Source organism: Phocoena sinus, chromosome 5 (assembly GCF_008692025.1).
Source record: "Phocoena sinus isolate mPhoSin1 chromosome 5, mPhoSin1.pri, whole genome shotgun sequence".
Classification (NCBI taxonomy): domain Eukaryota; kingdom Metazoa; phylum Chordata; class Mammalia; order Artiodactyla; family Phocoenidae; genus Phocoena; species Phocoena sinus.
The window spans coordinates 120,877,637-120,902,304 of NC_045767.1; the positions used below are offsets into that span (position 1 = coordinate 120,877,637).

At 36.6% G+C, this 24,668-nt stretch overlaps 1 protein-coding gene across 1 annotated transcript in view; it reads left to right on the forward strand.

Annotated features, from left to right (window-relative positions):
* Window positions 1–24,668, forward strand: part of PPP3CA (protein phosphatase 3 catalytic subunit alpha) — a 300,421-nt gene that overhangs the window by 12,925 nt on the left and 262,828 nt on the right. The gene's annotated exons all lie outside the window — the stretch shown is intronic.

Here is a 24,668-nt window from a genome sequence, read left to right on the forward strand (position 1 = left end):
CGTATCCCATGCCTCTTGTACCACTCGATTTTCCATACTGCCTCCTTCAAGTATATCATTGTAATATCCCCCAGTTGGTAAATAGATTAAATAATCCATTATCAAGTGTAAAATAGCTGTTAGAAAATATTATTTCCTTCACTTACCACACCATCCATCTCTCCATCCATTCTTCCGTTCTGTCCATGCATGCATGCATCAGAGTTTTAGTGCCCCCTGCTTCCTGGCTCTGTGCTATGTTCTCAGAGCTTACAATAAAGTAGACAGTCTCTGAAGGTTACTGTCCAGTGTGAGGTGCGAAAGCAAATCACAATATGTTATAATTACTTTAATAGCAGAAGATGCAGCATGCTGTGGAGTGCGGAGACGGATGTGACTGTCTTCAGAGACTGTACTTTCATTTTTTGGCAAAAATAAATGGAACTGATATTAATTTTCTCTGTGTGTAGCATGATAGGCACATTGTTAGGATGTGGGCTTATTTTAAAGTGAAGATGGCATAAAAAGTGCTGCAAAAGGAGTGATGAGCATTTAGATCTGAAATTCTGTAGCTATTACAGCTACCTGTGAGCAAAGCATATGAGAGAATCATGGGCTATTGAAGGTGGAAGTGACTTTTAAAGTCAACTAGTTAGCTATCTTCCAAAAAAAAAAAAAGACCTTCCTGTAAAATGGTTAATAACCCCCTATCCCCCCTAATTTCCAGTGATGGGGAGGCAGCATCAGAGTGTGGAAAGAGTACTGGTTTATGGTTTGACAGAACCTGCATTTCAATCCTCCTTTCTCCATGTGCCAGCTGTGTGTTCATGGGGAAGTTATGTAATCATCCCGAACCCAATTTTTCTTAACTGAAAAGTGGAAACAGTAATACTGATTTTGAAGGTGGTGGTAGCCAGGAGAGGAATTGTATGTGAAATGCCTTCCCTACTGCCTGCTCAAAACGAGCCCTCGGTAGCTGTTAGGTATTGTTATTTTATTGTTGGACAGCTCCCTTGAAAGCGCAGCGTTCTTCTTCTAGAATTAACCTGCATTAAAGCATATACTTTGTCACCTCCTACCCACTGTCCAATCCGTTGTAGTTTGGGGGCCTCTACCATTCCTCTGAAACAGTATGGCAAAGGTTACCAATGACTGTCCAGTTGCTGGTCTCTGTGATATTGGACATGGTGGGCCACCTCTTTCTTCCAGAAACATTGTCCTCATTGTCTTTCTTGGATTTCCCCTTTTTCTGACTTGTCAGCTCGTCTTGATTGAATCCTAAATGTTCTTTTATCCCTTTACAAGTTCTTCCAGGCAGTTTCACCTCCTTACACTCATAGGACTTACTTCTGCTTATAGGCTGATGATTAACACATCTGTATCTGCTATCTAGTCTTTTGTCTGGATCTTTCTCTCAAACCGTATATGCAGCAGTTGCTGTGGATGGATATGGTGAAAGTAAAGTGGGGTGTTTGTTCCCCTGTGTTTTCTATCCTGGGCGCAGTGTGACTACCATGTGTCCAGTTAATTAAATCTGTCCTTCAGTTCAGATCTTTTAACTACTTCACCCAGTGCAGCAGTATCCTCCCAACATTAGTCTCTTTGTTTTCAAACTTGTCCCCTCTCTAACATTCATTATCATTAGAGTGATCATTTAAAAATGAACATCTGATTCAGCTAATCCCATTTTTGGTTATCTTTTTCTGACTGAATTTTAGGAACTCTTTATATTATAGGATTTGACCCTTATTGCCTGAATATCAAAAATATTTACAGTATATATAGCGTATGTCACATTGTGCTGAACTTACTTTAAGTGTCTTCAGTTTATTACAATATAAGTTCTTGGGAGCAGGGAGAACATTTTTTTTTTTTTTTTTTTTTTTTTTTTTGTGGTACGCGGGCCTCTCACTGTTGTGGCCTCTCCCACTGCGGAGCACAGGCTCCAGACGCGCAGGCTCAGCGGCCATGGCTCACGGGCCCAGCCGCTCCACGGCATGTGGGATCTTCCCGGACCGGGGCACGAACCCGTATCCCCTGCATCGGCAGGCGGACTCTCAACCACTGCGCCACCAGGGAAGCCCGGGAGAACATTTTTTATTCACATGTGTATTCTGCATGCATGGGGCTATTTGGTCTCTATAAAGTTGATGGAACTAAACTGAACAACTTAAAAATCCCAATGATACCTTCTATGGTTTTCTGTTCGTTGTTCCTCTGCATGGAACACTCTTGCTCATTACTGTGTCCTTCTTCTGTGTAAAACTTACTTTGCTGATCCCCTCAGGCATAGCTGCCTATGCTTCCTCTTGTACTTGGTACACACAGGGTATCACAAACATTTGCAACACAACTTTCTCTTTAACTGTGAAATCTTCAAGGACAAGCCTCTATTCACTTCATCTCCCCAGGCTTAGCATGATGAGTGGCACATAGTTAATCTTTGTTTTTGCTTTTTTTCCCTCCAGCAAACGAATTGACTGGAAAAGCTATATCTGATCATCACGAAAACGTAGTGATATCAATACTTGCTTTTTTTCTCCTCCAATATCATACTTTTTATTCACGTAGCCCAGGTTGGATTGCTTTTTCTAGTACGCTTGACTTATGGAATCCCTGACTTCCTTATCCATCTCCCCAGGCATTTTCATGTAAACGTATAAGCCAGGTCTCCTTTACTCTGGATTTTGTAATTATTTTACACACTTCTAAGCACAAGCATTAGCTTGTGCTAATAATATAATATAAGCTTCTAGGCTTTTTAGATCTTTTATTTAAACATATGGATTCTTTTACCTCTTCTTTCTAGTTATTTGCCCCAATTTGTGTCCTTAGTAGATTTGCCTAGGCCTTTATTTAAGCTTGGCAACCAAATGAAATTTTGGAGCCAGTCAGTGTGGATGAGTGAGTTCACAAATCTTTACTTCAGGTTCCGCATATATAACATGGGAAAAAATCCCACCTGTGTTAATAAAAAACTTGTGGCTTCTGTTTAAAAAAAGAAAAAAAGGGAGGTGCTTGAGTAATCGTTGTCCTTGACCTTTTCCTTACCTAATTGATGTGTTTTTCTATAGCTGTACTTTAGAATGATAAATTAAAAACAATTTTCCAGTGCCTTTGCCTGCCTTGAGACTTCCTTTACTCTTTTGTCATTTCAGGGAGTGGAAGGAATGAATTTTCCATCGATAATGGTTAGAGAGTTGGTGTGTTTATTAATGGCATATGTCTTGTAATATGTTATTTCACCTGATTATATTTGAAGAGAACACTTGTTAACTTGTCAGCTACTTCGTTTCTCCATAGGATCTCGCTCAAAGTAAATAGTAAAGTGAATACACACACACACACACACACACACACACACACACGAGCTTTCTATTCTAAAAATGTTAATAACATTAATGTATATGCCCTGCACATGCATTACCTAGCTCTATCCTTCTAATCACACTGAGGCTAGGGGAGATTCAGTACCCTTCCAAGGTCATGCAGCGAGTGAGTGGTGGAGCAGGTGTTTGGACTCTAGATCCTGGACTTTTACCACCATGACACTAAGCTCAAGTATACTCAAGGCCACATTCATTAGTTGGTATCAATGAATTGATAGAAAATAGAGTTTATTAGGGATTTGTTTTTATGTAAAATATTGTTACTGCTGGAAATCACTTTAGTGGAACACCATTAGCCTTTCCTGTGGGAGAAAAATGTAGCTTTCTAATGGGGTAAGTATATCGGCTTCCTTTTTAGAAATATGTAGCTGAGGTTCACAAACAATGGGACTGTTAACCGGGCTTTACTTGGCACTGCTGACCCTATCATTGCGTTATAAGACAAACTAATCTAAAACATAAAAAGAGTGCTAACTGTGAGTTACGTAAAGAAGGTATTTTTATTGAACCTTGAGTTTTTCCTCTAGGTTAAAACCATGAAAAAAAAAATCTAGTGCTGGCTGTGGTATCTACTGTTGGCCTTTGTTTTAGAGTCTTTGCTTCTTTACATTCATCATATTTTTGTCACTAAAGCAAATAAAGGAAGCCACACATAGCTAAAGTGAAAGCCACTTCAAGGAGACGTCACATGAAACATTTTGAGGAGGGAGTTATGTGGTTTCATCGTAGCATTTTAGATGCAAATGCGAATCGTTCTGAGATCAGAATTTTTCGTTTACCACTTGTAACCATTCTGTACTATGGCGAATGCTGAGGAGTAGCCTAGTTGCACTTTTAAACCAATGTTGTAATTAGTTAAAAGGGTGATGATTCAGATTGAGAATTTTAATGCTTCTCTGAGGCAGGTGATTAGAGAAATTCATTTCTTTGTTCATATGATTGCTAAACACATTTCTGATCGAGCTACACCTGGTTGGACTGACTGTGGGAAGTCTTGCAGGTAAAATAGCTGTAGGTCACAGGCTCAGCTGGAACGAAAGATGGAGCACCCTGCCTTGATGCCCTGAGTGTAAATTCAGGGAGCTCCAATTTCATACTGAGGCCTCTGGCTTTCCCTTGCTTCACAGCTAATACCTTTGTATGTGGGAAATTTTCTTCCCTGCTGGAATCATCTTAGGTTCATATTTTCTTTTCCTCTCCTTTTTTCCCCCTGTGACATTTTTGTGAACCTTGGATTTCAAATATGATTTTTTTTTTTTTTTGGTGGTTGTTTAAAGGTGTTCATTAACACATAGAAGAAAAAAATTGAATAACCTTAATTCTTAGAGCGCAGTACAACTAGGGTATTTCATTGACAGTTCTTGTTTTTTATTTATAAGTATATATGTATAAATAAATATATATTTCATGGCTTGAAGAAACAGAATATACGTTACAACTTTACTGCTGTGTGTGTTTATTTTAATCCTTGAGCCAGACCTTGCCTGAAATAAGCTTTACCTTTTAAGGAAATTGATACCATGGTATGATTATGCTTAGTGTTTATTATTGCATGCATAGATAAGTTGAATGTTATTAGTATAAGAAAAATATCAGGTAAGTCTGTATTCAGATAGGAATATCTTAAGTAAAATAACCAGTGACTAAGCGTCCCATTCATTCCATATATGAACAGTATGAAAAATATGTAAGAAACATGCTTGGTTACTTTTTTAAAAAATGTGGCTTTAACTTGTGTCTTAAGAGTGAAATTGTAGAGTAGAAGATTAATAACATAGAGTGCTTCTTTTGAGAGTTCCCCTAGAAAGTACGACTCCTGAACTCATTTTACTATTTGTTCTTTCTTTAACTGAAGAGGGAGGCCAGCATATTTGCAGTACATTCCAGGCTTTAGAATTTGTATTTATGGAAGAGAGTCATGCCCCTTGGAGTCCCATTTGGTGACAACATTTGATTAGAATTCAATTGGAATGGATATAAGTGAGATTTGATGTGTCATTTTTTCTACATATTCTTTAAAAAATGGAAACGTGCATAAATTGCTTACTATATATCCACTATCTAAAATAATTTTTCCCAGTCACTCTTATGCTAAACTGTGTATTGTGAAGTTATGCACTTTCCCTCTGTATAAGGTTTCCAACTGTGAGGTTTTGTGAATGGTTGGATTTATTTCTGGAATGATGGAATTGTCTCCGATAATGTATATTTTAAAATGATTATGTAATTATGTTATAGATAATAAAGGTACCATCTGGTCTTATTTGAACTTCTGTCCTGTGAAGAGATGGAACCAGAAGTGATAGTTTGCTTTTGATTATTTGGCATGTATTCAAGATATTACTTTCCTCCTGAACTGCTGTCCCCAGCTGCTATCCAGAGATTTTCATAAATGAAAGTAGGGAGTGTGAGAAAAAGCCATGTTACTTGTAGTCAGGGCAATAGTGTAGCAGCTAGATGTGACGTTTGTCTATAGGTCACCCTTAGTTGATTGACATGCATTGACCCTTGTGTTGTCATGCAAGAAACCTTTTTATGCATTTATCTCAGGATATGGCATTCTGGAGAATTCATTATATGTTACTTGTTGCTATTTATGATGGAATCTGGTCTAGACTGTTAAGAAAGGGGTAATAGGATGAAATGGCCGGGTGATGGCAAACCATCTTCAGTCATCATAGACCCACCTGTTTCTATTTTAGAAACACTTTACCATTCTTTTTGCTTCTCTTTAAATTTGACCCATTTGGATTAAAATTAAATTTGTCTTTATGATGTGACCTGCTTAGTGTCAGTTATTTTTTTAAAATGCTGTTTCCTTTAATTCCTGTGGTAAAGCTTATCAGGTGGCTAATGTGAAAACCTACTGAAGAGTCTTCTGGGGATCAGAGAAGTTAAATAATTTGTTCATGGTCACAGAACTAATCAGTGGTGAAGCTGAGATTCAAAACTAGAACACTTGGGCTTCCCTGGTGGCGCAGTGGTTGAGAGTCCGCCTGCCGAGGCAGGGGACACGGGTTCGTGCCCCGGTCTGGGAAGATCCCACATGCCGCGGAGCGGCTGGGCCCGTGAGCCATGGCCGCTGAGCCTGCGCGTCCGGAGCCTGTGCTCCGCAACGGGAGAGGCCACAACAGTGAGAGGCCCGCGTACCGCAAAAAAAGAAGAAAAAGTAGAACACTTAAAAATTGTTTTGAAAAATTTCAGGTATACATAGAGGTTGAGAGAAGACGACCATTAACCCCCATGTACTTAACTCACAGTTAATCATGGAGATATTCCGATTTCACTATATTTGCTTTATATATTCCTTTTTTCTTCTTCTTTGGTGAAGTATGTTAAAGCAGATCTCAGACATCATGTTATCAAATGTCAAATTTTGACTCTGGGGCAAACATTTTATCTCTATACCAAATGGTCTAAGTATAGGAGAGAATGTCATAACGTAAACACTGAACAAATGGAAGCTATATCTTTCTAGAAAATGAGTTATATATCTGCATTCAGTTTTCTTGATATGGGTAGTCATCATTGCTATTCATTTGTTAATAAAATAGTGATGAAAGAGCTAAAAATTAGTGAGTACTGATTCTGGGCTAGGAACAGCCCCTCGTGCTTCATGCGTATTACCTCAGTTCACAATAACCCCCTGTTATATAATCATTTCTTGTGGGTCAAATTGCTTTTTAAAAATAAGTATGTCTTTATATATATAAAAGTGAAATATTCTACATCACCTTCAACTGTAATATCTTTTCCGCTTCTCACTTTTAATACTGATTATAGTAATATATGGATGGAGCGATGGAAGGTTGCTGCTCAGAAGTATGGTCCATAGACCAGCAGGATCAGCTTTGCCTGGGAGCACATTAGAAATACAATCTCAGGCCATAACCTAGGCTTTTTGCATCAATTTGCATTTTGAATAAGATCCTTAAGACTTCTATATGCATATTAAAGTTTGAGAAGCCCTGGATAGCATTTAAACAAGTGCCTCCCAAGCATGGCTGCACATTCAATCACCTGGAAAACTTTGAAACCTACCAGTGCGGCCTCCCCTTGACCAATTAAATTAGACTCTAGGTGAGGCCCCAGCATTTGTTTTTTTTTTTTTTTTTTTTTTTTAAGTCTCCTGGTGATACTTAAGTTTGGCCAGGCTTTAAAGTGCACTGGTTTAATAGGACTAGAGTATCTTTCCATTCTGTTTTAGCTACTTAACTCTAAACAAAACATTTCATCTTGTAAATCATATATTGAAAATGATGCTATCAATATGAGAATTGAAGATGAAAGAAATTTTTGGCTTACACTGAATGTTTTTGGTGATGTTAATTCATTGATAATTCCGTAGAAAATAATTCCCTTTTATGCAGGACTGAACTTCCTCACTGTTCTTATTCGTCCTTGGCACTAGGGAATGAAAATGTTGCCAAAATTTATTGTCTTTTTTTTTTCCCCCCATTTTATCCTTCAGGTGAAGAATTAGAGGGAGGCAGGGAGTTGTGAAATACCAAATGGATGAAAACTGGGCTAAAAGTCATTAAATAAATTCATGAGATTACACTGGATAGGAGTCTATTTTAATTTTGCTCTTAAATTTTGTTTCCTGTGTGTACATGGATATTTGCTTTTCTTTAAGTCAATGACTTTTGTATTCTGTCATTCATCTGTAGTTATTGAGTGCTTAGAAAATGCAGCCAAACGAACAAAGTAGTTGAAGGGAACTGAACAATGCAGAGAAGTGCAGTATTTATGTGCTCCTTACCCTGAGTTGCAGGTGGTGGAGTGGTTTAGAGCCTGGGCTCTGGAGCCAAACTACCTGCATGGAATCCTAGCTCTGCTGCTTATTTGCCGTGTGACCAGGGGCAAGTTAATTATGTGCCTCAGTTTTTTTGTTTATGTTTTTGTTTTAATTTGTAAAACAGGGTAATAATGGCATTTACCTGTAGAATTGTTGTGGTGATTAGATGAATTAATATATGTGTAAAGCACTTAGAAGAGTGCCTAGCACATAGTAAGTGCTATGTATTTGCTGATAGTATTATGATTATTAAATTTTCCATACCTAGAAGAGAAAAGGTGGCTTATATGTGAAAGTATAGACCCTTACCCTAATGCTTTTAACATGGGAGAGATTCTTCAGGCTAAAACAGGATTTTTGTTTGGGGAAATTGGGTCCCTGATTAGAGCAGGGACACAATATGTAATATGTTCAGACATTTACGTATTCTGACTCCATTTGTTCCTTGATACATTGGGTAAGTGGGTTAATCAATCCAAGCTTGACTGAAGTGGGGGGTCGGTAACACTTATCACATGGATACAATTAACCTTAGTTTCTAGAAGTACTTTATATTCCTTGAATAAGAGGCCTTGAAGAAATTCAAATTTTAGTCTTTAAAATAATTGCTTTCCCAAAAGCCCTGTGGTAGCACGTTTGAATACTTTTAAAGCCATTTGCTAGATTAGTAGCATTTTATAGTTTGGTTTTATTTGAGGAATGGCTTTAGACACAGAGGAAATGTGACAGACAGATTAGGAGGCTCTCATGGCAGGCCTGAGTTATTGGAATATTAGGACCATAAATATGGATACTTCAAGGAACCTGAAGATTACAGTTTAGCCCAGTGCCTTTATTTTACAGGTGACAAAATTGTGGCTGAAATGTGAAGGTTTTAATGCTCTAGTGAGAATGCACATTTTATTTTTACTTATTTTTTATACTTTTCTCATTAATTAAATACATTTTATGCACATAAATGCATATATGTGTCAAGTGTGGCAAAAATAATGTAATAGCAACACTGAATACTTTTCTATAATACAGTATTTTTTGTGTCCATTTTTATACCTCTTCAAAGTTGTGATATCAACAAAATGTTTTACTGCTTTATCACAGTGATTGCATGCATTTGGAATAAATATGGTATCTATTTTTTATGGGCAAGTTTAGGCATGTTTTTGTTGGCACAGAAAAAATCACTATGTGAAGAGAGTGACTATTATTTATTTAACATTTAACCTGAAAATGTTAAAAATGTGTTCAAAAGAGCTCATTTGACAAGGGTTCTGGGTCAGAAGTATTAAAGGACAAATGAAACAAGGATTTCTTATTCTTAGTCAGGCTTGGGGGAAAGGGCCAACCTTCTGCAAGGGAAATGACTGTAAATGGTCTTCGCAGTTAAGGCACTCTGTTGCAACAGCTGCCTTTCTGATCGACCTGTTTTTTCCCCTTTCTTCACAGTATTACTGCTAAAAACACCTTTCTATTGGCACTTGAACTCTGCCATTTGACTCTTCAACTTTCTCTCGTTTCCTGCATGCAATTAAAATTTCTTGCTCTTATCCTGGCAACTTTGTGCAGTCTTGGTACCAAGCTGCTTGTCTTTGTTTTCGTTTTGTTACTCCCATCTTGGGGGCTTGTTCACTGGTACTCAGCATCCTTGGAAGGGTTCCCACATTTCTTGCCAGATGACAACAACACATGAATCCTGCTCCTTTGTTCTTTTGTAGTAAGCTTTTGGGGGAGGAAAATTTAGAGAAAGAAAACCAAAAAAAAGAGAAAAAATGTACTCTTAGCACTGAAGATGGAAATGACAGTTGTGCTCACTGATGGACTTTTTGGTGCTTGTTGACATTTTTAAGCCTTTAGGATAAGGATTGCTTTTCCTTGCCTTAGTGACATAATAGTGTATGTGGAGTAACAGCCAGTACCTATTTACCTGTGAAATGCTGTTGTGTTTGTTTTTTCAAATAAGTGTATATGGTTTCTGGACTACGTCTATTTTTTTTTTTTAATGTGACTCTGAGTCAGTTGTATCAAAGGACTTGTGTTTCTACTTTTTATTTCTGTTAAAATGCATAAAAAAATAAACATGTCTGGACATGCTTGTATCTGTAGAGCTGATTTCCTGGAGCTTGTTTATAAGCATTATCATTGATAACATGTAGGTGAGAAAACTGAATCACAGTTTTGAATCACACAGCTCACTGGTGAACATAGAAGCACAAATTATGTCTACTGTATTGGATAAGAGTCATTTGATAGCAAATAAATAAAAACCTTCAAAAATAGCTCTTCTTACAACTGGAAATCCAAGGAATAGATTTGGCTTTAAACACACATGTAAAGAGGTGTGGTTCTTCCCTCTATGATGCTTTCCACTTAGTTGGCTTCATAATCATGCAGGCTTTCCATTCCCCTTAAGGTAGACTAGGTCCGTTTCTGCTGGACAAGAAACTTCTCAACCAAAAAGTAAAAAAAAAAGAAAAAAAAAAAAGAAAAAAAATCAAATTGGCAGCAAATGAGAATATAATGAAGTGGAAAAAATTATTTATTTTTTTTTTTGCTGTACGCGGGCCTCTCACTGTTGTGGCCTCTCCCATTGCGGAGCACAGGCTCCGGACGCGCAGGCTCAGCGGCCATGGCTCACGGGCCCAGCCGCTCCGCGGCACGTGGGATCCTCCCAGACCGGGGCACGAACCCGCGTCCCCTGCATCAGCAGGCGGACTCCCAACCACTGCGCCACCAGGGAAGCCCAGGAAAAAATTATTTTAAAAGCACACACTCATTGGAGAGAATTTCTTCTAAGCTACTGAGATTGTGAAAGCAAAGACTTCTCTCTCAAAGAGTTTTATCAGATTGAAAAAAGCTGCCTGGCTTACAAAAGGAAGAACAGTTATCTGACCTTCCTTCAATAATATGTGGCCCCCCAAAAGAATGAGTAACAAATTGCATGATCACTTTTAAAAGCTAGTTGGATATGCTATTTTTGAAATGATTAAGATTATGGTCTGACTATTGATTTTCAGCTGTTTGGCGTATCTCCAAGGAAAAGCTACAAATGAGTGGAGATGCCACTCACACCCATAAATGTTCACTCACACCCATGAACATCTGTTTAGTGTTCATTAAGTTTCAATAAATTTCTAAACCAGCTACAAATTTTATGAGTCTTACTCAAGAGTACACGTTACTTAATTGAAACAAATTATACTCCTTTAAAATATTAATCATCAATTTTGAATAGGCAGTAGTAGATTAGATGATAATACAAAATTGATAGTAGTTTTGTAATAGCAGTTTGTTTCTTTCATCTAGGATAGGGTTAAAGGAGAAAAATATTCTCAAATTAGTTGAAAAAATGAGTTAAGAATTCATTCAGGCATATTTAGAGGGGGTTTCAGACAAAAGTATAATGGTATCAATTTCTGAATGTGTTTAAACATCCAAGAGATAGTAATAGGCCTATGTTAATACAAAATAAATATCCTACTAAGTGTGGCAAAGTAGATCCAGCAAAAGCTCTTAAGTACAATTGTTTTTATAATATCATATATGTTAAGCAGACTGAGTTGGGTGCACTTAGCCTCTTTATATCAATTTTCTCTTCTCAAATGGAGACATCTACTTCCTTAGAATAATCGTGAAGAATATGTAAGTTACTGTGTGTATCTTACATTTCCTTCACTCAATCCATAGGAGTCAGTGAGTTAGAGGGACAGCAGGCCAAAAAAATTACCAAGAATCATTAAATCTAAGAGCAAGATCAGGAAATAGTACTCTGTCTTACAGAAACTACTAAGAGTTATACACACACCACTTCTAGTATATATATATATATATATATATATATATATATATATATATAATTTTAATCTGGAAGTACCTATCCCAAATTGTGATTAAAATAGTTTACATTTGAAATTAGATATTAACATTAAGGAGGCACTCCCTATAGGCTACCCTAAAATGTAATCAATTAAAACTAAATTGTTGGGCTTCCCTGGTGGCGCAGTGGTTGGGAGTCTGCCTGCCGATGCAGGGGACGTGGGTTCGCGCCCCGGTCCGGGAGGATCCTACATGCCGCGGAGTGGCTGGGCCCGTGAGCCACGGCCGCTGGGCCTGCGCATCCGGAGCCTGCGCGTCCGGAGCCTGTGCTCCGCAACGGGAGAGGCCACAGCGGTGAGAGGCCCGCGTACCGCAAAAAAAAAAAAAACCAAAAAAAACCCCAAAACTAAACTGTTCACTTACATGTTATATTGATATTTAAATAGTAGAGTTGCAGAAGGAAGACAATACTTTAGAAACGGATCAGCACATCCACAGAATAGCTTCAGTGGAATGTTTTTTAAAAATTCAATGTGTTCCTTAAAAGATGTGTACTTCTAACAGAAAAAGGAAAACGTTTCAGGCTACAAGAGTTTGACCAAAACATGACACAAACACAGCTATTCCCTCATTTTAGAGTTCAACAAGCAATATTCTAATTGGTAATTAAACTATCATTAATTTGTAAATTGGTTGGCCTATCAGACCTGGACACAATGACTGATCCAAGAGTGGGCATATGATCCCATCAGAATCTTTTGAGAGAGATCATATGGATTTCACAAATAGATGAACTTGAAGGAGAAATTCTACTATCTTGATAATGGATTGAATTAGTGGAAATTACATCACGTTACCATGGGAGAAATGGAAGGGTTTCATCAGTGTGTGTGTCCATGTGCATATGCCTGTACATGTTGGGAGTGCTGAGATGACAGAGCCCCGAGACCATGTTTAAGGAATGACACATGACTTGATTTTATTTTGCTGAGGACTATTTGTCCAGCTTTGTCTAGCTGAGTGCAGTCAGATGGGTTATGGAAAATGATTGTGGGAAGTTGGGAATGCGTTTGAGAAAGAGGAGATGAGAGCGGAGGGTAGGGGAAATGCCATGAGGATTGGAACATTGGGGAAAAATATTTAAAGAGAGTTTCGAGGATATTTGCTTTGTTGTGTGTGAAATGACTCTCCTCTCTGTCTTCCCAGAACACTTTTGAAAAAAATCACCTTTTTTTGGTTCTTGTGTTTTTGAGATGGTGTTTGTGTTTTTCTCAAATGCCTTATCATCAAAGACTGACTCCTAGTAGAAAAGACTGTGTCACGTAGGTGACATCAGGGACCAAGAAAGCCTACTTACATTCAAGTTACAAGTTTTTAAATACTAATATATAAGTATAGCATATATGAGGAAATACTTGCGCCTAGGTTAACTATTGAAGCACCTTTCAGATTTGATTCCTTATCAACATTTGCATTTTCTCCTGTGTTCTCCATTCAGTTATTTGTTCATGACCTCTGGATGTTAGAAGTTTTAGAAGATAGGGGCCATTTAAAGTGTGTGGCACCCCTATTGGTAGAATTTGTCACTTAATCCAGTGCCCTATATTCTAACCCTGGAAAAAGATCACCATTTATAAAAGGAGTCTCACTTGATTTTGTCTGATAGACTTAGTGGTTCTTTATAATGTAAATGTTGAGAATAAGTTGCAAAAATGTAAAATCACGTTTATTCATTTGATTGCCTATGAGATGAATCCAGTGGGGTAATGTATTCTACCTAGGAAATAACACTGGGTATGTCAGTCTCAGTTATCTCTGATCTGCTTGAAAAGTTTAATAATATTATGAGTAAATCAGAGATTATATGCAAACTTCTCTGGCAGTTTCATCTAGGTGCCTCCAAATATCCATTCTAAACTTCCATTTTAGTAATAATAAAACTCTGCTTTTTAGTTCAGCACTTTCCTACCCAGTCAGAAAGCCTACATTTCCCAGTTTTCTTTATAGCCAGGTGAGTGCCTGTGACAAGTTCTATTTATTGGGAAAAGGTTGAAGTACTGAGTGTTACTTTGAGACATGTCCTTAAAAAAGAAGGATAATACACTTTTTTTTTTTGCGGTACGCGGACCTCTCACTGTTGTGGCGTCTCCCGCTGCGGAGCACAGGCTCCGTACGCGCAGGCTCAGCAGCCATGGCTCACGGGCCCAACCGCTCCGCGGCATGTGGGATCCTCCCGGACCAGGGCACGAACCCGTATTCCCTGCACCGTCAGGTGGACTCTCAACCACTGTGCCACCAGGGAAGCCCGATAATATATTTATTTTCCTGATTCCTTCATCCTGCTTCCTGGAACACAGATGTGATAGCTGCAGCTCTGACAGCCATTTTGGATCGTGAGGATAAAAATCATACTGTAGAGAGTATGAAGTAGTCAGCTAAAAAGAGTATGAGTCCTTGATGACTTTGTGGAATTGCCATACTAAATCTGGATTACCCACCTTGACTTATTTTCCATGAGAGAGAATTAAACTCCTATCTTATTTAAGTCAGTGTTATTTTGGGTTTGTTGTATGCAGCTGAATCTAATTCTAGCAGATATGATTCCCTTCCAGTACAAAAAGGCCAGTGAATAGGATCTTTCTTGGATGCTTTATTGACTTTATTCTCATGGGCATATTTCTGTATCCTGAATGAGAAACTCTGATTCCCACGTATAAATGTCAGTGAATAATGGGAAGCAGCAAAGTACATACAGGAAAAAGAGCATGAACTTGACTTCGAATTCTACTGATTATGTGTAAGTTATTTAACCACATTGAGTCTCAGTTTCCTTTTCTGTAAAACTAGGGTTGTAGTGTTGTCCAAAGGTTCTTTTTGAATAAAATGTAAATGCTTGACTCGAAGTGCAGCACATAGTGGGCTCAGAATTTACATTTGTGACTTCCTGTTTTCCTTTTATGTTAAGGAATCTGAGGTCCTGTCAAATGGCATTTTCCTCTAATGGCAGAGAGGAAATAAAGAGGCCAGAAAATGGAACGTGTTAAAGGTATTGGCAGGAAAAAAAAAGTCAAGAAACTTACGCAGGTAGGAGGACCTTCATCAACAGTTATAGAAGGCTACAGACAAAAAGTGGTTATAAGAATTCAGTGCAATCTGAAATGAAAATTGGGATTTTACTACCTAATATTTATGTTTTAAGGCTAGTTTCAGGGCTTTATACACAGAGAACAAGCATTTAGTGCTGTAAGTTAAAATTTCTGTAAGTTGGACTGTGAAGCTTAAATGAGAAATCAAGAGCTATTTGTTTCTAATTATGATTTGAAAAAATGCTAATAAAATACATCCTCCTGCTGCAGAGCAACTTTTATAAAAGAAGAGAATAAGTGATGATTCTTATAATGAAGGAAGATGGCCATTCAGATAACTTGAAGAAACAGATTGGAGGACTTTTTGTATTTTGTTTTAGTCTCTCTATGGTTCAAGTAAAAGATGTAGAAAGTATCTCACAGGGATTACTTTTATTCTCTTAAAAATATATCGAGTTACATATTTTTCATTAAATTATTTAAGATGACAAATGGCAGAGGGGTATTATGATGCCATTATTTGTAGTTTTCACAGCAGAGCAATACGCACCTTAAAGAGTTGCTGTTCTGGGGCTTCCCTGGTGGCACAGTGGTTAAGAATCTGCCTACCAATGCAAGGAACACAGGTTTGCACCCTGGCTTGGGAAGATCCCACATGCCCGTCCGCCACAACTACTGAGCCTGCACTCTAGAGCCCGCGAGCCACAACTACTGAGCCCACGTGCCACAACTTCTGAAGCCTGCACTCCTAGAGCCTGTGCTCCGCAACAAGAGAAGCCACCGCAATGAGAAGCTGGTGCACCGCAACGAAGAGCAGCCCCTGCTCGCCGCAACTAGAGAAAGCCCATGAGCAGCAACGAAGACCCAACGCAGCCAAAAATAAATTAATTAATTAATTAAATAAATTTTAAAAATAAATAAAAGAGAGTTGCTGTTCTGAAAATTAAGTGTTTTGATAAATTGGCTGGTAATAGCTCCTTAATTAAAATGTGATAAATTAGAAGCCTAACTCCAAAACTTATTCTTTAAAATCAACATATATTGAAATATCTACAGTAATGTTGCCAGTACAGGTGTTGGATAGTGTAGTGCAAACATATTTTTGCAAATATCTGATTTCCTTCGTTTTCTGGATTGTTTCCCAGTTTTAAATGTAGGGTAGGTGATGAAATCACTGGGCATTAAATGTACTTAAAAATTGCAAATGCATTCTATTTTCCGTCACAATTACTTGATAGCTTGTGCCTAGTGTTTCCTGTTGTACAGTAGTGACTGTATCCTCCTAGTATTTGTCCGTCAAGTGAAGCGCTCCTTAGAATAAAAGAGCTTTGGGGATCATTTCCCCCATTTTTCATGTTTTTGTTAATCAGCTGGGGTTGACATTTGATTACTCCAACCCTCAAATTCACAGCCATTTAAAAGTTAAGCTTAATAGAGTTTTGTTTTATTTTATCTTTAAATTTTTATTTATTTATTTATTTTTGACTGTGTTGGGTCTTCGTTGCTACATGCGGGCTTTCTCTAGTTGCGGTGAGCGGGGGCTACTCTTTGTTGCAGTTCACGGGCTTCTCATTGCGGTGGCTTCTCTTGTTGCAGAGCTCGGGCTCTAGACGAGTGGGCTTCAGTAGTTGTGGCACATGGGCTCAGTAGTTGTGGCTCACAGGCTTAGTTGCTCCGCGACATGTGGGATCTTCCCGGACCAGGGCTCAAACCTGTGTCCCCTGCGTTGGGAGGCAGATTCTTGACCATTGCACCACCAGGGAAGTCCCTAATAGAGTTTTAAATAATCCAGATAAGGTATATCTTATATAATTTTATTTTAATTTAAAATTCTGTTACCAAAAAATCCAGGGTAGCCATTTGCTTATAATAAATCATGCCTTCTTCTAGGAATTTTTAAAGTATGTTTAATGAGCCTCCTGAGTAGACAGCTGTGCTGCCTGAATTGCCTTAGACTCTGAAAACATTTTAGATGGAAGGTACTACCAACGTGGAGTGCTGATCTCTACACATACCGCTAAAGAGGGTGGTTCAGAAAGGTAGGGCTGGGATGTTTTCTTGCAACTCAAAACAGAACATTAACTAAAACTAAGAGAAAACTGTAGAAAATCCTCATGTCTACCATGTTTGGAGGTGTCAGCTAGACAAATAGGAACACTAATCTGAACCTTCAAGAAAATGACCCTTTGTTTTAGAATAACACACCTTGGAAAAGAAGATGACTCTATTTGTTTTAAGTCAGAACCTCCAATGGTATGTCTTAGAGATGAATTCCACATATAGGATCCTCTTAGGACAGAATTTCCTGGTATCAAAAACTAAAAGATGTTTAACAGAAAAAAATGCATTCTTACACATGAAATGTTTTGTAATAAGGAATGATGGCACTTAAGGAAAATGCAAGAATTTGAGAGGTCAAAGGTGAGGGATTTGGTTAGATAGTAAGAAGAAAAGAAAAGAAATAAACTTTTGAAAGTGCATTAGAATGCTCTTCTTGCCTTATATTTTGGTTTCTATTTCTAAAGTGCTTTTTTACACTCACTTCTGTTTTGATTGTCTTTTATAAATTTTGTTCTTTGCTATTTGTCTCTATAGCACTAATCTATACACTTTCTTTTCTAAAATTATAATAAAAGATTACTTGAAATTTCTTCAGATAATGATCATACGGCTGTTTTCAAACAACATTTTACTGAAGGAGGAGCTATTTTAACTTTTTCATTTTACGCACAATCTTTGTACATTAACAAAATGAATGGTCATTCATCCAACTCAACAGCTAAAATCATGGCGGAAGTATAACAGAAGAGCAAAAGTGAACATGTGGCACTGTGTTTTCATAATTTTTTAAAAAACGTACACTGATCTCTTAGAATTTTAGCTATACTTGGGTTCACTGGCCAATAAGAAATCCTGAAATGATGGATTATCTATTTCATTGCTGTGATTTATTTAATATGAGTGAGAATTGACTCTTAATTCTTGATCTTTAAATTAGTCCCTTTTCATAAAGCTTAATTTTTGTGTGATTTTATTCTTTGCTTAAATAAAAAGATTTTGATATTTTTCACTATTCCATTTAGTATTAACTAAATTTTCTCCTCATGTCTTTAGGATGATGAATTTCAAGTAATCTGCTCTTCTGTCTCAAATGTATTAATATAAATTGTATCTTGCCAAGTAAATCTATAATTTCTGTTTAATTTGAACAAGATCCTAGGCTCAGGCTCTTATGCATGCCTTCTACTGAATTTTGTCATGGATTTCATGTATTATTCTGTAGTATTTATTTTTGGATTGAAGTAAATAATATTAATTTGTAAAATCAAACATAAATTCCTTCTTTCTTTTGAAATGGAGTTTCTGTAGTTTACCTGCGTTATTATTCTTGTAGGACAAGTATCACTCATTTTGAAAAAGTTTGAGGGCTTGTGTGATTACATTATTCCTGTGAGCCAAGTTAAAATAGAGCTTAATAATCATTTTTATTGGCTACTGAAAATTCATGTTTTTTAAAAATTTAAACCTTATTTTAAGTTTTGTAGCATTATATTAATTGTGAGAGATTTAAAAAACATTGGCAGTGGAAAACAAAATAGTATGTGGAAAAACAGGAAGTCAGTCATGAAAAGCTTGTCTTTACACTTACACAATTATCAGCAATACTTCAGTTGAAGAAAGTATAACTGGCATACTTTAGTTAGCCCTTGTTAGATGTTAGGTAACTTCAAAATTTGTTACGTTTTTGTAATTGTACTTAGCTAAGCAAATCTTTATTTACATATTAATCTTTTCATATGGCGCATGAGATATAGAATTAAAGTGTTTGGGTTTGTTGAATCATTGGGTTTGTTGAATCATTAGTTGATAAATACACGCTTTCTTTTTAAAATAGAGTAATATGTACCATTTTTTAGAAGTATTTTTTCTTTTTTGAACAGTGTAAGAATATTTTATAGCAACACTCGATTGTATTACATACTAGAAAACAGGATTTCTTTTGGTTGATTCTGACTGCTAACCATCCTTGTGTAGACTACAAAGAGAATCAATCAACAGAAGAAAGTCTGTTTTTATGTGGTACGTAAAAGATACACAATTGGACTTTTCCCAGGGCCCTACATGGTAGATAATAATACTTTTTCTTTTAGCTGCTGTATTTTATTTTTCGGCAGGGCCCCATTTCTTTCTTTGTAATTAGTGTTTCAGTTTGCCATATTTAAGAAAGTTTTCCCTGAGCCCTAAACAAGATGAACTTTATGGGACTGTGAAGTGTGTCTGCCCCTACCCCCCATGCATGGTACACACACAGACACACACACACACACACAGACACACACACACACATTTTGCCTTTGAGGTTTCAAGTGTTTATATAAAAGCTACATCACAACATAACTGCTTCAGAGCCTGGCTGCCCACACTTCAGAAGGATTGTTTCTTATGTTCTATTATTTATGGATTATTTTCAAGTAGAAAGCTTTGTCATTTTATATTATCCCCAGGAATAAAGATCCTTACAGTGGGAAGACACAGGAAGTACCAAGATAACACCTGATGTGCAGTATCTTTTTTTTTTTTCTTTCTGTTCCCTTCTTTTTATAAATCATAGATGACAAAAGCCTTGCTCTCAAAGTGCAGAAAAGGAATGGCAGAGGAAGATGGGGTTGGCCTGGGAGAGCTCTTTATATAAAACCCCGGATTCCTTTTTCTGGGAAGTAACTTCCTCTCACTAATAAAAAACTTTTAATCTCATGTGTATATGTGTATACAATTTCACATTTCATAAAGTATACTTTAATTGAATAATCAAGTGTTTTGTGAATATAAATTAATTTTTGGCTATTAAATTTTTTATTAAAAATAAGTCTGAAATATGTATATGCCAGGTATAATAATAACAAAACTATAAGTATACTGTATATATTGTGCAGTGATAATAACTCAAACTATTAGGCTTCTGTAGAGCAGTTTTTCCCTTCTAGTTTTAAAATCTAGGGTTACTTTGGCTCTGGTATAGTCATCTTGGAAGAAAATAATTTTAAAAATTCCATTTGCATAGCATGAAGGATTTTGAATGTGAAAAATACATAAAAATCTTGATACATTGCTTTTAATTTCACATTCCAGGCTAGCTTTTAGATTGTAGGAATCTTTAAGAGCACAAATAAGAGTCCTTGTAAAAAAAATCGTAGCCATGAGTCATTACAAGATGTATTGTTAAGTTGTTTGGGGCACACCCAGTAGATGAAAAGGCTAAAAAATGTATAAGATGTAGTTAGGAAATTCTCCCTTGATTAGTCAGTTACCATTGTGCTTACTTTATCATTAATTATTTTGCGATAACAGATTCAGTAGATTTATAGTAAGAATTCGTATTGTGAAATGACAGTTTGTGTCCTTGGCTGAAAACAAACTTACCAAAGAATGAGAGTATATATAAGATTTTTAAAGAAGAGAAGTGTAGCCTTTAAAAAAGCAGTGAATACTTCAGTTACAACCTCATGATTACTTTGGTTTGTGAAAAAACACTGAGCATAGTATTTTCTCTGAAGGAAGGCTTCACATACCAGGCACCTAGTAGTGCCCAAGTTGTTGGCCGCCAGGCACATCTGACAGATTTAGAAACGTAAGAGAAAAGAGAAAATTCCAACCGAAAAATGTCACGTAGTTGACCATGTTTTAACCTTTTTTTAACACTGAACCAGTTACAACTGCATTTTATAATCAAGATAGCAACCATTTGTCACATAATTGAGACAAGTCATTTGTTAGGAGAAAACTTTTTTAGGGAGTAAATTTCTCCAGAATTCCACTAAGGAAGGTTCAGGTTCAGCTGATAAGTCAGCTAACCATGGTGACCTATCTGGTTTCCTAGGTTTGTGCTGCCAAACTACATTCTCAGAATTGTTTTGCAGAAGTAAAAGCCCCAAAACACTAGAAATATGGCAGTTATTCATCTTCATTTCAATGTACTCTGTGTTCAAGTTCCCTCGGACCAAGAGAAGTGAAGCTGTAATCACAGCATTGATTGGGGCAAAAGTTTACGGGTCAGAGTTCTACCCTAGGACATTCTTGTTTTCCACGTAATGTGGGGTCATTTGTATGAGTACAGTATGCCAACCAAGTCTGGTTTTCTTCGATTTCAAATGAAAGGGCAGTGCTATCTTTTAATACCATTTTAGATTCTTTGAGCATACACCACGATCTAAGTTTAGTGTGTTTTGCTGGGGAAAATTGTGTTTTGTTAGAGCTGTAATACCTACATTGCCTACCTCAGAGGAGGAGAGAAGAGGTGATGCATCCATGGAGGCAATCAACAGATGCTTGTGGATCAGAGGTCTACCTGGAAGGGAAAGAGCTCAATCTTTGACTCATGTTCCTGGTCTAGCTCAGAGATCTTGCACTCCCTGTTTTTATCTTTCTATCTGTACCATAATTCTTACATCTTAAAGGAGATGACAGTAACTAAACCAGGAAAGAAATGAGAGTACACTTTCAAGGGAGTTGGGTTTGGTCCTTACATCAGTAATTCTGTAATGCTTGATATGTCAATTTCAGAATTACAGTAGAACAAAGAGGATGAAATCTGTAGCTCAGCTTGTTTACTTTTTGATTTGCTACTACTGAATAGTTTTTCCTTTTGGGTCAGAATTCGAGCCTTTTTGTGTTCTCTTCATTTATTTCCCTGAGAAAAAAGGATGGTAGTGGGTATATGGCCCTATTCGCTTACTTTTTGTGTAGCTCATACATCATTTATTACTGTTGGTTTCTTAGTGGAAAGTTTTCTTTCACCCTCATTTTGGCTTTACCTCCAAATGCCTTCTTCTCTTGGCTGAAACCTAGCACTATAATTTGTGGCTTTCCGGAGAGGGAACCTCCGTGGTCAGGTGGAGGAGGGAGGCTGCATTCCAAACCTGTAGTGAGTGGTAGGTGTTCCAAACAGAGCACTGATTCTGGAGTGAGTTGGGTTTGCGGGGGATGGGGGAGGGAGTTGGCTACTAATTCCAGCCTCACCTGAGGCAGTATTTTTTAAACAGAAAAGTGCCCTCTCTAATTAGCTACCCCAGTATGCAATTAGATTAATGACAGCCAACCAATTTAGAAACCTCTTCCAGAGTAAGCTAACCAAAGAAAAGATCTTCCAAGGACATGGCAAAGAGCTAATTTTCCTGCATTAAAGAATTTGTAGTTTTACCTCTTATATTTGTGGTGGACTGCCTCATCACCTTATGATGGTAAAGTGCATTCTCCTTTTTGGGAGGCAGAGTTGAAACTTTTTCCTCCTGAAGCTGTCTCCTTAGTGGGGGAAAAATCTATTACTTAAACCTACCTTTCCAGTAAATCCTGTGCTCTCAAAGCATTGTGTGAAGCTTTGAAATGAACTAGTTTAATTGGTAACAGAGTTCTCAGGTACTGGAGATGGATGTATTTCCATCATTTAAGATTCACTGAATATGTGGTCATTTTTGTGAACCACGAAAAATAATTAGCAAACTACTTGGTTGTTAGGCTAGATATATTTTAGTGATGATTCAGTATATGTTCTTAAAATATTTTTTATACTGTTAGGTGCTAGAAGATGATATGTATAAAGGTTAAAAACTTTATCATCAATTTTTTGGTAAACTCCCTGCCTCCCCAAAAAACCTTTGATACACTGTTTACTGCTTTTGAAGTAGGAAGGTTGCGATAAATGATTTCATTCTGAAATTGCACTCAAATAGAAAGTTTTGATATTACTAATCTTATTTTATCCTATTCAAAGAATATAGTTACCTTTTACTTTTTATATGAAAAAAAGGATGATGTTATCATTTTTCCTTCATACTTGTACTCTAAAAGAAGTATGTTCTAGGTTTTCTCATCAATTAGCTTGGCCCCAAATTAAATCATGGAAACAGATCATTATGATTCACATTTTAAATATTTGTTGGTTTTCTAGAAGACTTCAATTATGATTAAAAGTAACCATTTAATTTCATTTCCCATCTTTTTCTAAGGTGTGAAGCACACTAATTCTGTAAATTCATTTCCATAAACGGTTAAGTCCTGAGTGCAGACTGTAGTATTTCCCAAGTTATGTAGAAAATATTCTTTATTTCTTTTGACCATCTCTTAAAAATGTGACTAAAAAGTAGTATAGGATAACAGAAAGAAAGAATAATACCTTTCTTGGTCTCAAATAGTTCTGTTCTCAAACATAAGCTTTATAGTTCGCATGAGCAAAAAGGTTACTAACAAAGCAGTTAAGCTTCTTGAAAACCAAGCAGCTTTTCTCGCCTGGATGCTAAGAAACATTTTCAATCCATTCCAAACCGCTGGGATCATTTGCTCTGACTTCCGATAAGCAAAATAAAATAAACAAACTCTTGCCCATGTGGGAACTGGTTCTGCAGTCTCTTGTCCTGACTCTGCAAAGCCTGAATGTCTTTGAATGAGTCTCATTGTTTATTTATTGTGCTTTTCACAAGTGCTGGTAACTTCACCCTTGTTTTACTAATAGCTTTCTTCTAAAGTGGGTTGACATTTCAGTTAATTTTCAAAGGCCTCAATGTTTTTCCTTAAATTGGGCCATACTTGCTGATGGGCCTGTTTAGACAGTCTCATATAAATTGTTGCATATCAAAATAACGAATGTTTATTAGAGATTTTTGAATTTGTTTTGCTATTTAAAAAAATGTAAGATCAAAGAGAAATTTTTCTTTCATGTTCTTTACTTGTGTGTATTGGTAAATTACGTAAATGGGTATCAAGTTTAGAACCTACAGAAGTTGTAAGATTTTATGTTAAAAACTATTGGATACAGCAAAAATTAACAACATTGTAAGTCAACTATATTTCAATAAAAGTAAATAATTAAAACCTATTGCATATGTAAAAACATATTTTTATTCATTTTTGAATATAATGCTGTTTAAAATCTTAACATGAGGAATTTGGAAGATTGATCAATGGCTTCCTTATCTAAATGAGCAAACTTTAACACTCTACACATTCTATGTTTAGATTTTTATTGCATCAACTTTAAAAATCATAAATTAAAACCTTTTCAATTGTAGAAATGAAACTAAATTGAAACTACAGCAGAATGTTGCCTGGTATAAGTTTTATACCAAGAATTAAAACTTACAAACCACAGGGCAATATTGGCACAGAAATGGGCGTCATTAGGCAAAATTCAGAAACAGGTTCTAGTAGACAGTGAAACTTACTTAAATGATAAAATGACATTTCAGTTAAATAGAAAAGCACGGATTATTCAAAGAAATCATATAGCATAGCCTTTTAGGCTTATTTAGTATCATATACAGAAATAAATTCCAAATATATTAACAATATAAATAAGACTAAAAACAATCTAAATAAATATAGTAGGAGAAAACATAGGAGAATGTTAGTAAAATATCCTGATGAAAGTAGTCTTTCAAAGTTTGCTATGAAACTTTGATCCATAAAGCAAACATTGACAGATTTGGTTACATAAAAAGTAAAAATTCTCATTTGCAAAAGACATCATAGACAAAGGCAGAAAAATATTTGCAGAAAAATATAATTATTATATAAAAGGCTTCACTTTGTCTCAGTGAACCTATCCTTCTTCTA